This window comes from Leiobunum rupestre, chromosome 1 (assembly GCF_980474605.1).
Source record: "Leiobunum rupestre chromosome 1, qqLeiRupe1.1.hap1, whole genome shotgun sequence".
In the NCBI taxonomy this organism is placed as follows: Eukaryota; Metazoa; Arthropoda; class Arachnida; order Opiliones; family Sclerosomatidae; genus Leiobunum; species Leiobunum rupestre.
This window is the reverse complement of record NC_143384.1, coordinates 94,883,950-94,898,913: the sequence shown is the minus strand read 5'-3', so window position 1 is coordinate 94,898,913 and position 14,964 is coordinate 94,883,950. Positions and strand designations below refer to the sequence as shown.

Below are 14,964 nucleotides of genomic sequence, written 5' to 3'. Positions count from 1 at the left end.
TTGCTTAAGATGCTGGGTGAAGATGCTGGGTGAAGAAAGTGGCGCCATCTAACTTAAATATTATATATAAAAAATTTAGTAATTTATAAAGTGTTATTAATATTGATATATAATAAACAAATTAGCCTGATATTTATGCTATATATTTTAAAAAGTTTTTGTTCGAAAATATATTTTTATGGCAATCTTGCAACGTAATACGCTAGTGGGCTTGGAAAAGAGAGATTTTGGCAATTTTTTAGGAGGCGAGTTGCTTAAAATTATCGGTTAGGTTAAATGTTATATTATATTAATTATAAAGTGTTATGAATATTGGTATATATTAAACAAATTAGACTGATATTTATTTTATATATTTTTAACAGCCCAAAAATATATTTTTATGGTAGTGATTTAGTACAATAGATGGCGCTAGTGCGCTTGGAAAGTAGGGATTTTCGTGGAGGCGCGGTAAATTCGAAATGTCAATATAAAATGTTAAGTTATTTATCGTAAACTTTATGCTTTGTATAATAGGAATAATGGCCATCTGGTATAATGAATTCAATACGAGTTCTATGGGAGTCAAAAGAGTTTCAGCAACTAAATATTTGGACACTGATAATCCTGGACTATGGACATCTGAAGAAGTCTTAAATTTCGAATTAGAGGATGAAGGTCAAAAAGAGTTTCAGCAACTAAATATTTGGACACTGCTGATCCTGGACTAAATCTGAAGAAGTCTTATATTTAGAGATATATGGTTCGGTGTTGGTCAAACCGAAAATGTTCAATACACCTTTTTAACTATTTTTGTTTAACCACTTGCTGATTTATGCACGCGACGCTAACATTTTCCCGGTAAAAATTAATATTCAAACATATAATAAACCTTTTCAAAGAGTTTAAACACTTGTTAATCGACGCTTACAATTTCCCGCGCTTTTCTAACCGAAACACATGTTAAATTCGCGCCAAAACTTTAACAACCATATAGCTACCAGGTCATGAACCCTAACGGTTAATTATAAAGATACAAACATGTAATAGACCTATAGAGTACAAACTATACCCGTTTCCCCGCCAAAATCATGTCAAGTGTATATTAATAAACCTAAAGAGTTTAACCACTTGTTGATTTTTATACACGCGACGCTTACACTTTCCCGCCAAAAATTAATATTCAAACATATAATATAACTACTTGTTGATCCTAAACACATGTTACTATACTATCCATATAACAGGTCAATGACCCCTAACGGTAATCCACCTAGTTAAACAATACCACGCTCATTAATATTCACCCTTTTGACCTTGAACAGGTTGATTGACAGGTCAACTAATTAATTATTCAAAACACCTGTTAATCTCATTAATTATTCAGGTCACGCGCGCGTGACACGCGCCCGAGGGGGGGCGGAATCGCGATTCCCCGCTTCATTCCCCCCGTCACGCAGCTGGGGACGCGTGGGGGAAAGCACGGTGCGCCCCCCACGCGTATCCAGAAAGAGGGGGGTTAACTACTTACGTAGATAGTTCTTCCTGTTTCACAGCTTTTCTAATGGGGGCGAGTGGATATTCAACATGCAGAAGAGAAAGGTATGTCCAGCCGGTGAATGAGGACACAAAGCTGTTGCTTGGCTCCCGCCGTTCACCCGCGCCTTTCCCCCATTGCGTTCCTCCCGCCGTTCACCCGCTGCTTTCCCCCGTTCCTCCCTTAATCACCAGAATTTCTTATCACCAGATTCTCTCTCTCTCGTTCACCAGCTGCTTTCCCCTATCCCCATTCACTGGATACTTTATCTCTCTCGTTCACCAGCTGCTTTCCCCCACCCCCATTCACTGGATACTTTATCTCTCGTTCACCAGCTCCTTTCCCCCATTGCTATCCCCATTCACTGGCTCCTTTCCCCCACCCCCATTCACTGGATACTTTATCTCTCGTTCAACAGTTGCTTTCCCCATCCCCATCCCCATTCTCCAGAATTTGTTTTCCTCGCGCAGATATCTGGAGATTAGATTTTTACCCGTCTGCTTATCGCTTCCGACCCCTTTTAATTTCTAGGATATAAGCAATAATAACAAGTTATTTTCAATTTAATTAATTTTTTATTTTATTTTAGAACTTTGTTTACATGTTAGTAGGTACTATCAGATATTCCATTAGATGGTTATCTTGTGCATTACACAATGAAAACAAATTAAAGTAGCTAAGTTTACAGGTTAATTGATTATCTACGAGTAAATTAGTAAAATCTTGTATTACTTCCGAGGGTGATTTAAAACAGCCAAAATAAGATTTTACTTGATGGTACGAATTAATTTGATCTGGGTACAAAAATAAACCCTCGAAAGGTTTTCCATATAATAATTCGTGAATTTTTTTAAGGTTTTTAACAATAGCTAAGTACATGCATTCGATAACATTTTTATGTTCGTTTAAAAGATTTATTTGAAACCGAATAAAATAAATTTTTTTTGGAACTCACCGATTTCGCGAGCTCCCAGATCCAGAACATGACCGTAGGCAGAGTTCAATTTGTTGTTGTTGGTCGTGGCGACGACGGATACGTTGTTGTCGTGATAGTCGATGATGTTGTGGGTTAGAGACGATGCTCCGGTTTGCGTAGCGGCGAAAAGCTCTCCCCAAAGAGAGAGTAGATTGGTGAAAGCTTCGGAGGTCAGGAACAGAATATTTTCGTTCGATTTTTTGAAGAAGAGAACTTGTAATTTTGATCCGTCGAAACCAAAAGAGATGTAGACTGATCCTCCTAACGTTGATACGTCTTTCTTGGCCCCTGCGTTTGGATACGGTATGCGTCTCGGCTATAGAAAATGAAAATGTTAAGCATTTGTCTATTGAAATAGTAATAGTATTAATAAAATAATGCTTACCAATAGATCGTTTTTCCATGTTTACGGTAGATGACGAGAGCAAAGCGGATGCACTTCTTTTCAGTTTAGCGTCTCAGAGAGAAATGACGCATGGGAGATTAATCAGTTCCTATCTTGTTGAGATTAATTCATCACGTGATCTAAACTTCAAATAACCCTCAAATTCTATCGGCTGTCTCTCTGAGATAACAGTTCTAGACACTCGAAATTAAACCGTCCCGTGCTCGAAACTGCCTTTAATTATTCCCATTGACGTCACATATTAATCCACTTGGAAGAAGAAAAAAAACCCATTGTTCTAGACACTCGAAATTAAACCGTCCCGTGCTCGAAACTGCGTCTAATTATTCCCATTGACGTCACATATTAATCCACTTGGAAGAAGAAAAAAAAACCATTGTAGTTTCCTCTCGAGAGCTTGTGATGCAATCATATCCTAGAAAACAATACAATTAATAGAAATTAACATAAAATTAGTATACTTTTAATACCATTTTGTGAACTACAGTGGAAAAAGTTACAATTTTACGGTAGAAACGTTTTCAAAATACCACAAAATGAACTCAAATAAGAAAATTGTAATTAAAATAATAACTACGGCTATAATTTTAGAAGGTTGTTTCAGGACGGTGATTATGGCAGATGTTTGTACTTCAGTGTCCATATCGGAAATGAAGTTAAATGGAATATTTTGCGTAAATAAGTATAAATTTTAGCATAACCCTAATATATTCTCGAGAACTGAACAAGTTCTTTGGGAATAAGAGAAGCTTACTATCTTCCCCTAGGCCCTATATAAGGGGGTGCCTGAAGCGGGGGAACGTCACTCTATTGTTGTTCTTTGTGCGTCTAGTACCAGGATTTTTGAAGCGCGCCCTCTCTCTCTCTCTCTACGTAAGTTTATTTTGATTTTTTTTATCGTAATTTTTTTGAATAAGGTTTAAGTAAATTGGCATTAAAATGAAAGGTGTACAATACCCAGAAATTAATTTAGTTGATACCCCGGAAATGATTATAATCGACTCCCCTGAATTGATTGATATAACTGATAACGAGCTCCCTGAAGTACCCATAGTAACTTTACCCGATTCTCCAGAAATGGAAATAATAGATTTAACTGATACCGAAGACCCTACCCTTTCCTTAACTACAGTAACTGATTCGCAATTGGAACGTTTAAAAGAAATGACAATGGTACGAGATTATCTTAGAGAATATCAACTAACCCATCAAATCTGTTCGCTCCCTATCGTTAATTTACCTTCATCCCTTTTAAGACCTAGTTCTATCCCACCTGACGAAGTACGTTATTCGCCCTCGTATACGCCTATGGATGCTCCCTCACCCTTTCTAGAATCAGATGACACGTGCCACTCTTTATCTTTGGAAGATAATTTTATCATGTCGCCCCCCAGTACGGACAGCATTAAGCGCTTAGCTGAGAACGTACAAGTTGCCCGACGGGACGCGGAGGAACTTGCAGTCGCAGCCGCAAGGGCTGCCGAAATGTTCGAGGAAGCTAAAGCGTTGTTAGCTGCACGTACTGCTAGTAGTGGCCGGCCCCCTCATAATATTTCCCCTCAGCGTAATAATTACCCTATAGCGGTCGCCGGCCCCTCACGAGCTCCGCAGTATTCACCTCCACTGTCTCAGACTGCTGAGAAAAACGCGAACCCCGAGAACGCAAATTTGGCAGCCCCCACTTCGTCTCCTCCTCAAGTTGGAGGTGGGCTGGTTGACGTTCCAATAACGCCCCCATCCTTTCCTAATTTACCAGGTTCTGTTAAAATATTGAATAATAATATCCAAAATTTTCCAAATTTTGGACTAATGGGACGGACTTTAAATGTCCGGTTAGAAAATAATATAGAAAATGGTATTTATATATTGATGGAAACCCTATTAGAGGACTGTTTGCCTTCAGATATGGTTTCGGTTTCATTCGTGAACGTCACTAACCCCGGTTTTCAAATTAACGTCAGTTTCCGGCGTCGGGACCAATTAGACTTGCAATGGTTGATGACGTATATCGATGAAAAAAGCTATAGATCCGAGAACGATGGTAGTTTTTTTGAAGGAATAGTTACGGTTACGTTTAACCGAGTCAGATTACCGCAAGGAGGAACTAGATCAGTTAGCTTAGGGATTTCCCTTGAAAAAGAGTTTTCTTTTTATAAACATTGCACGATAACGATAAATAACCAGGATAAAATTTGTTTAGCACGCGCTCTTGTAGTAGCCATAGCTCATAGAGAATACATGGATAATAAAAATGATGGAGAACTTAAAAGAAAATATACTACTATAAGACAGTGTAGAGGAAAAAATATTGAAGCGCAATTACAGACCCGCGAAGCTAGGACCCTTTTGGTATATTCTGCATTAACAGACGAAGAATGCGCTGGTCCGGACGCTTTAACTCGGTTCCAAGAAATCTTGCCCGAATACAGTATTATCGTTTTTCGATTACGCGATCCCGTACCCTTAGTTATTTTCGGCGACGTCGAAGAAGAGAGGGAACTAGAAGGGCCTCTCCGCAAACGTCTTTATCTTCTAAATATTGACACATATTTCAACGTAATTACTAACCCCAAACCCCTTTTCGCGTTTAATTACTTTTGCGAAAATGTTTAGTAGGTTTTAATAATCTCACTGACCATAAATGCCTTCTTTTCTGTCATAGTTGCCATAGACAGCAAGATTGCCTGAAGGACGTAGATAAAATAACTTGCCAAACATGTTTAAGAGTTTTCCCTAATCAAAATTGTTACGATTACCATTTATCAGGAGCCGAGCCCTTATGTAATAAAATTTACGTTTGTAATCTTTGTGGAAAATTAATCAGTATGTTTAAGCGTAAGGCAGTACACGTTTGTGGAGAGACCTATTATCTTTCGTGTAGTGAGTTTTACCCCGCAGGTCATCTATGTTACATGCAACCTTTAAAGACCGACCGTAAAGATTCTGCCGATAAAACTACTCGTTCTCGAATAAATAGCAATAATAAACGGGTCCACGACTCCGACAATGAACAATCACCACCAACTAAGAGAAGTACTCCAAAAACGGAAGTCTTTGTTTTTTATGACTTGGAATGTAAACAAACAAATCGTACTGACGCCAATGCTTTGATTCACGAACCAATTTTATGCGTTTCGCAAAAAGCGTGTAAATTCTGTTTCGAAGAAAAAGATAGTCAGTACGCATGTGCTAAATGCGGTAGTGGTCCTCGGGAGAAAATATTTCTCTCAAAAGACCCCGTCGGCGACTTTCTAGAGTATCTTCGTACGCTTAACAGAGTAGCCGATAAGATTATATGTATCGCCCATAACGCTAAAGGTTACGACGCGCAATTTATAGTACGTAAAATGGTCGATTTAATGTGGACCCCTAAAGTCTTGACAGACGGGACCAAATTCATGAATGTACAGTATAAAAAATTAAAATTCTTAGATTCCTTAAATTTTATGCCCTTTGCACTTTCTCAATTCGTTTCCACATTCGGTTTAGATAATAATTTAAATAAGGGACATTTCCCGCATTTACTGTTTAATACCGTAGACCATGAATTTGATCCAGCCCGTTCGAACGAAACCAATTACGTACTACATAATGACATGCCTCCGATGGACGCGTACGACCCTAATCGTTTAAGCGGTAAGGCCTACGATGAATTTATCCAGTGGTATAACGATTCCCGGTCCAAAGCTTGCGGTAATTCGGACCCCAACTTTAATTATTTTGATTATAAAAGAGATTTAATCCGGTACTGCCGCCAGGACGTAAACATTCTTTTGCAAGGCTGTTTATCATATCGTTCTATTTTCATGGATAAATTCGAAATAGACCCGTTCTTAACCGCGATAACGATTGCGGGAGTATGCAGTTTTATCTTTAGGAAACACTTTTTACAGCCCGATACGATTGGTGTAGTGCCCCCTTTCGGCTATCGTATGAACTGCAACCAGAGTTTTGGAGCGATCGAATGGCTTGAATGGGAGTCTCACTTACGGGGGAAGGAAATTCAGCCTGCTTTTAATGGATTTGAACCTAGAATTCTTAACATTAACGTGGACGGACTTCTCGATAACGAAGGGTTTCAATATCACGGATGTTATTTTCACGGCTGTAAAAAGTGTTTTCCTATCAATAGAAACTTAGCATTATACGGCGACCACACACAGACCCATAATTCGCGATACGCGTCAACCATTGCTACCACTAACCGCTTGAAACAATTGGGATACACTGTCCATGAAAAATGGGAATGTACCTTCAAAGCTGAGAGGAGTACTAACCCCGCCATCGACGCCTATCTTTCTACCGAAAATTAAAAATTAAAAATTAAAGAGCCAATACGCCCCCGCTAAGCCTTTTTCGGAGGACGTACGTCAGCCTTGAAATTACATCACAAGTGTAAAGAGGGGGAGGAAATTAAATACATTGATATTTGTTCACTCTATCCATGGTGTAACAAGTATTGCAAGTTACCCGTGGGACACCCTAAAATACATGTAAAAGCTCCTTTCCCTGACATTTCTACCGTAAACGGTTTAATAAAAGCCACAATATTACCGCCACAATCTCTCTACCATCCCGTTTTACCCCAAAGAATAGGATCGAAACTAGTGTTTGCCAACTGCCAAAAATGTAGTGAGTCTCGAAACCAGCAGGATTGTCCCCACGAAGACTCAGAACGACAAATAACTGGTACTTGGGTTGCAGACGAGGTGCAGTTGGCAATCGAAATGGGTTACATTGTCATTTCTATTCACGAAATTTGGGAATACGAGGTAGTAAAATACGACCCGATATCGAAAGAGAGCGGTCTTTTCTCCGAGTACGTCAACGCGTTTCTTAAACTCAAACAGGAATCCAGCGGCTTACCCACGGGAATAGAGACCGATGAAGAGATTAAGAAATACGTTGACGAATATTACGAAAAGGAAGGAGTAAAACTTGATCCTACCAATATTAAAAATAACCCTGGTCTTCGTACCATCGCGAAGCTTTGTCTTAACTCTTTTTGGGGTCGTTTTGGTTTAAACCCTCGCAAAGACCAATCGGCTATTATTAGCGATCCCAAAAAGTTTTTCGATTTATTCTTAGACCCCGACATAGAAGTTAAATCGGTTATTCCCTTAAGTCAAACGCATTGCGTGATCAAGTGGGCGTTTTTGAAAGATATTGATCTTGTTTACCCAAACACGAACGTAGTAATTGCAGCCTATACGACCGCAATGGCTAGGATCAAGTAATACTCTTATTTACGGAGATTAGGCCAGCTTACGTATTATTATGATACGGACAGTTGCATTTATCTAAAAGAACGAGATGGAATAGATATTGAGACGGGAAACTATCTCGGAGACATGACCGATGAGTTGGAAAAGTACGGAAAAGGCTCGTACATCCAAGAATTGGCAACAGGTGGCGCAAAAAATTACGCCTTTAAAGTACTGAACCCTACGACCGGTAAAGTCTCCTACGAAATGAAAGTCAAAGGGTTCCGTATAAATCAAGGCATTAAAGATTTGGTTAATATGGACACGCTTAAAAGATTGATAGGTGTCGACGGAGAAACGAACGAGCCAGTAACCGTACCACAGCCGAGGCAGATTTTGCGTCTACCCGATCATACGGTCGTTTCCGTCGACCGTACTAAAATCTATAGACCCGTCGTAGACAAGGTTCGGTTACTGGACGACTTCACTACGGTACCCTACGGCTATAAAGCGAATCTAATTGGTCCTGAGGACGGGGACGTAGAGCCCTCCAATCGCTAATTCTCGCTAAAAATTAGTCTCTCCACTCTAAAGTGAATATAGGTTTCAGTCTTACGACTCTAAAGTAAATATAGTCTTGCGACTCTAATGGGAATATCAAGCCTATACGGGGTAAGGGATGAAATAGGTTATTCGATTATATTTTTCCTCCGCTGAAGAGTCCCATAAATTTAACCGAATTTTAATTTACATTTTCATTTGTACGCTAGTACTCGAAGGGAGATAACCATGCAATTTATTCGTCCGTTTAATTGCGTAACGGCAGGCCCGAGTCAGAGTGGCAAAAGCTATTTAATTGAATCTATAATTAATCACGAAGAGGAAATGTTTGTTCCGGGTTTCAAAGAAATACATTGGTATTACGGAGAATGGCAAGCTCTATACGATAAAATGAAGCACAGGGTAGTTTTTAAAGAAGGATTGCCTTTTTTATCTGATTATGACGGAAAAGATCCTATATTATTAGTTATCGACGACCAGATGAGCGAGAGTAAAGGTGAAATTGGCGATTTATTCGTGAAAGGGACTCATCACCGTTCTCTAAGCGTTATTTTTATTACACAAAACTTATTCCATCAATCAAAAGATAGCAGAACCATTTCCCTGAATTCGCATTACATAATTTTATTGAAAAGCCCCCGAGACCGTCAGCAAGTGGCTTATCTCGCTAGACAAATGTTCCCTGATAAGTGGCGTTTTGTAGTTGACGCCTACGAAGACGCGACTTCGAGACCTCACGGTTACCTAGTATTCAATTTAACTCAAACTTGTCCCGAAGATCAAAGAGTCTTAACTAATATTTTACCGGGAGAAACGTGCTACGCTTATCTCCCTAAATAAATAAATAGAACTTACATTTCGTAACTTCAATCAGTTATGAATCATGTCTCGTAGAGTACGTATCGAGAGAGACGCTCTCCGATATCTCGGTCGTTGCAAACCCATTCAAAGAAAAGCCATTTTAGCTAAAGCCGACAAATCCCTCATAGACGCTATCAGTGAATGTATTCATAACACTTTAATTGGTAACGTAAAACTATCAAATACCCAAAAAACCAGGTTATCTCGTCATAAAAATACCCTTCGAAAACTAGCTAGTAAGCGGGTAGCTTGGAAAAGTAAAAAGAAATTGTTAGTTCAGTCTGGGGGCCGATTTTTCTCGTTTCTTCTACCCGTCGTTTCAACCCTTCTTGGTTCTATATTCGGCAGTAAACAATGAAACACGCCAGAAAAATGATTCTCGTCCCTAACGGCGTTTTAAAGCCCGACCCGTTCCCGCACCCCCTCGCTCTGACAGTCTCTGAATTAGACGTTAAGATGGACCAAATATTAAATATGAAAGATTTAGACGACGCCTCGAAATGGATTTTATACGAACAAGCTTTAATGAGACACGGAAATCAACGTAAGCAAGCCTCGGCTCCTAAAGAAATCGAAATTGCCCCCGCACTCGACTCGTTAAGTAGGGACTGGATAGACGATTTGCCTTTGATATATTACCAAAAAGCGCAAAGCATGGTGGATCAGTTGGAAACTGTACCCGAAAGAATACGGTGGGATGAAAACGGGGAGCTCGTAATAAACGGTCGACCTATTAAAGGTTCCAATATTAGCGAAATTGCCATGGCGTATTTAAATCCTAAAGCCTACCCAAAACCTATCGGATATTTCGCGTTTATTTCCAATATGACCCAATTTAACTCTTCACCGGCGATCCAAGGCTTTCCCTCCCCGCTAGCTCCGAGAACCCGACAACGACGTTCTCCCGTTAAGCGCGAATATCCGGTTCCTCAAAGAGGGCGCGCGCGCAGGACAGATAAGCCCCGCCCCATTCGTAGCCTCGACCGAGATCACTCCACGTCTGACTCTTCCCATCACTCTTATAAACAAACAAGGAGTCGCGCGCAAAAGTCGAAAGTATGGGCGAAGCTATTTTAGAAAAAATATATTTTAACCCGAAGCATCCGGCTTCTTTCGGAGGCGCTGAAAGGTTATTCCAGTCCGTAAAGTCTCACGGCTTAAGTATAGAAACTGTAGAAAAATGGTTAAGAGGAATCGACACTTTTACGATGCATAGGCCGAAATATAAAAAGTTATAACGAAATAAAATAGTAATTAGTAATATAAGGGAACAATACCAGGCTGATATTAACGATATGCGCTCGTTAGAGGCTGATAATGACGGATACAAATACATTTTAACAATTATAGACTGTTTTAGTAGAAAAGCGTGGGGGTTACCTCTTAAAACTAAATCGGGGAAAGAGGTTTTGAAAAATATAAAAATTGTTTTTAAAGACGGAATTCCAGATAAATTTCAATCGGACAAGGGCACGGAATTTAGGAATAAAGAAGTACAAGGATATTTCAAAAAGAATAAAGTTAAATTTTTTAGTACCGAAAATGACGAAATAAAAGCCTCTATCGTAGAAAGGTTTAATAGAACGTTAAAAACAAAAATGTATAGATATTTTACCCATCACTCTACAAATAGATATTTGGAAGTCTTACAGGACTTGGTCGAAGCGTACAATTCCTCTTATCATAGCTCAATTAAAATGGCCCCTAATGACGTTTAGGGAAATAACGTATTACGTGTGTACAATAATATATACTCTAAATATTATGCCGAGAAACTGAAAATGAAACCGCAATTCCAAGTAAGGGATTTGGTTAGAAAAAATACAACTAAAATGATATTTCAAAAGGGTTTCGAAGCTAATTATACCGAAGAAATATTTAAAGTCGTAGCTATAGTTAAAAGACATCCCCCCGTTTATAAAATAAAAGACTTATCAGAAATCGATATAAAAGGGACGTTCTATTTTCAAGAGCTTCAAAAGGTCAGTGCGCCTCGTTCGTTCAAGTTAAACAAGGTTTTACGTCAGAGAACTAAAAACGGAGAAAAACAATTGCACGTTAGTTGGCTAGGATATCCTCCATCGTTTAATAGTTGGGTTAATCAAGATGATGACGTCTGGGATTTACATAACTCTTCCTAGTAATACTAGAGATAAGAATAAGAATAATTCAGAAAATACTCTAGCCTCGTATTCTACAACGTTGGCCAAACCCATTAGTTTACGCGGAGATTGGGAAATTGCCCTGGTAGAAATTATTTATCCTTTATCTTTTTATAACGTAAGCGAACCAATGGGATGTGGAATAGAAATTAAGGAATTACTATCGAAACCTCCAGCCCACATAGTAGACTACAAATATACGTACGACTTCCGCGAGATACCTCAGGGTTACTACAAAAATCCTCATGAACTTTTGGCCGTACTTAATGAAAGTATTAAAAGTTTGAACCTTGATTTAAAGGGAAGCGCTAATTCAGAGTTCGATAATGATTCATTAGGAAAATTTGAATATAGTTTAGAAAGTGGACACGTACAATACACTTCCTATAGTAAACATTATTACCAACTCGAGTTAACGCCAAAGTTGAGGAAAATTTTAGGATTTAGAGATAATGTTACTGATATTTCACCTAAGCTAGCATTCAGATCAGATTCCCCTAGGCAATTAAACTTATTCGTCCCCGATCTTATGTTCGTGTATTCCGATTTGGTAGGAAATGAAATGGTTGGGGATACATGTGACCCCCTTTTGCGAACAATTGTTGTAGACCAAAACGCGCCCAATGGATCAACCGTTTCAAAAACTTTTGATTCTCCGCATTACCTTAAACTGAGTAGAAATTATTTTGACTGTATCGACATTAATATAAGAACTAGTTTAGGTGAATTCGTGCCATTTCAGTTTGGTTCAGTCACGTGTAAAGTACATTTACGACGAGCTCAGTAAAAAAATGGCTTATCAGTACGTTGATAGAAATTGTCCCTACATGCAATATTATTTAAATCAGGCGGGGGGCGGAGTAGATTTACCTTATTTCTCTGGGTTTGCGGGACAAAAAGGACACGGAATTGGTAGCTTTTTTTCAGGGCTAGCTAGGTTTGTATTCCCATTCCTAAAACAGTCTGCCAAATACGTGGGAAAAAGGGCTCTTTCTACACTAAAGAAAGTACTCGGAGACGTCTTGCAAGGTCAGGACTTAAAAACGTCAGCCAATAAACGAATGACAGAAACTGTGGACGAAATGGCAGCGCAAGAAGGTTCGGGTCGTCGCAAGAGAAGAAAAACTACTAAGAAAGCATTGAAGAAGAACCCCCGCGCAAAGAAAAAGAGTTCAGTTAAACGCCGCAAGTTCACGCGTACGGTTCGTGATATTTTTGCTCTCTAAAAATGGAAGTACTTAAAAGCGAATTAAATATTTTCAACGAACTACCAACTCAACTCAGCGTTGAAAAAGGTCAAACGGTATGGTGTAAGCCAATTTCATCTATCGACAGCAGTTCTATCATCGAATTCGTGGTACCGGGTACGGGAGACTCTTACACAGATTTGGCAATGACAATGATATATTGTAAAGTCAAAATCGTCAAGACCAACGGTGACAACTTGGATGCCGGGTCGAACGTTTCGCTCGTGAACAATTCTCTGCATTCGCTATTCAAACAATGCGAAGTGAAACTCAATGATACGACGGTTTCACCATCGGCCGCAAATTACCCCTATAGGGCCTATATCGAAACCTTGCTCAACTTTGGGTACGATGCAAAAAACACTCACCTTGCGACATCTGGATGGTACGATGACACGGCTGGAAGTATGGATCTGATAACAAACGCCGGATTCATAAAACGTCAGGCTCTAGTCGCTGAATCAAAAGAAATTGAACTTTACGGGAACATTTTTTGTGACATTTTTAATTTCAACAAATATTTAATTAATGGCGTACAACTTAAGGTTTCACTCACTAGAAATAGCGATAATTTTACCCTTTTTAGCGACACTGTCGACGCGTATAAAGTCGAATTTATAGACGCTGCTCTAATTGTACGTAAAGTTAAAATTATGCCTAAAATTTTATTAGCCCATCAGCAAGGATTATTACGTAGCAATGCCAAATATCCCTTTACTCGTACCGAAATTAAAGCTAAAACATTGGCTAGTTCTATTCAGAACGATAGTTTTGACAATATATTCTTAGGTCCGATGCCCAACAGAGTCATTATTGGTTTAGCCACCAACAAAGCGTATAAGGGCTCCGTTAAGTCTAATCCTTATAATTTTGAAAATTTCGACCTAAATTATTTGGCTCTATACGTTGATAACGAACAAATCCCTTCGAAAGCGTTGACCCCTAATTTTAATAGTAAACAATTTACGCTAGCCTATCATTCGCTATTCTCGGGAACTGGGATACTCTACAAAGACGAGGGAAATCACATCGCGTTGGCTCACTTCCCTCTAGGCTTTGCCCTATATGCTTTTGATTTAACCCCCGACAATTCGGCCAGTGACGTCACGTTTTGGAACCCCGTAAAGAGAGGGCAACTACGTTTAGATTTAGGATTTGGTACCCCTTTAAAAGATTCTACGGTCGTTATCGTGTACGCTGAATTTCAATCTTGTTTACAGATAGATAAAAACATTATTCGAGACTATTAAAATGACTACGACAAACGTGGACTTATCTCAGGCACTGTATAAAACACCGAACTTTTTAGGCGTTTTTTCTTCCGATAATTTAATACCCATGGTGAAATATCCGCAATCGCTTATCATTAATTTTTATAAAGGGGGAGAAACAGGTTCTCATTGGATTTGCGTCTACGTCGATGGCCGAAAACGGGGATTCTATTTTGATTCAATGGGGCTTCCCCCATTTTTACCCCCAATCAGAAAATATTTAAATTCAATGTGTAAGACGTGGACATTTAGCAAAAGACGATTGCAAGGACTAACTAGTAACGTTTGCGGCGAATATTGCGTAATGTGTATTTTGCATAGAACTAAAGGACAGAGTACAAAAACGTACTACCAAAGTTTTCCAAAAATTGGGAAAAAAACGACAGCAAGATATTTTTATCTTTCGCAAATCATGCTAGAAAAATCATCACATCGAATTTGGCGAATCCATTAGCTAGAGAGAGAGGTATGGTGACTGACTGGAAAAAATCCGGTTCCAGAGGATAAAACAATATATTCCCACGCTATCTGGTATCTTTTAGAGATATGACCCGACCTCTCTCGAAAACATGCGCGCGCTTCTACGAGCGCCAAACCATTTACTTTCGAATAAAATAAACCATCCAAAAACAAAAAAATAAAATAGAATCAGAAAGTATTGGTATACTAGTTAGGAGAACGGGGTGGTTTACGCAATCTAGCATGAAAACAAAACATTGGTAGAAATATATTATTGCATTATTCCTGCACGTTCTATTTA

The 14,964-nt window shown here is 39.0% G+C and overlaps 1 long non-coding RNA gene across 1 annotated transcript; it reads right to left on the bottom strand.

The window, feature by feature from the left end:
- Window positions 1–2,274: 2,274 nt before the first annotated feature.
- Window positions 2,275–13,384, bottom strand: LOC149969017 (uncharacterized). The gene is made up of 3 exons (XR_016480743.1): window positions 13,302–13,384; window positions 2,878–3,313; window positions 2,275–2,808 (listed from the first exon to the last, which is right to left on the bottom strand). It is a non-coding gene; the product is annotated as an uncharacterized LOC149969017 (long non-coding RNA).
- Window positions 13,385–14,964: the final 1,580 nt, after the last annotated feature.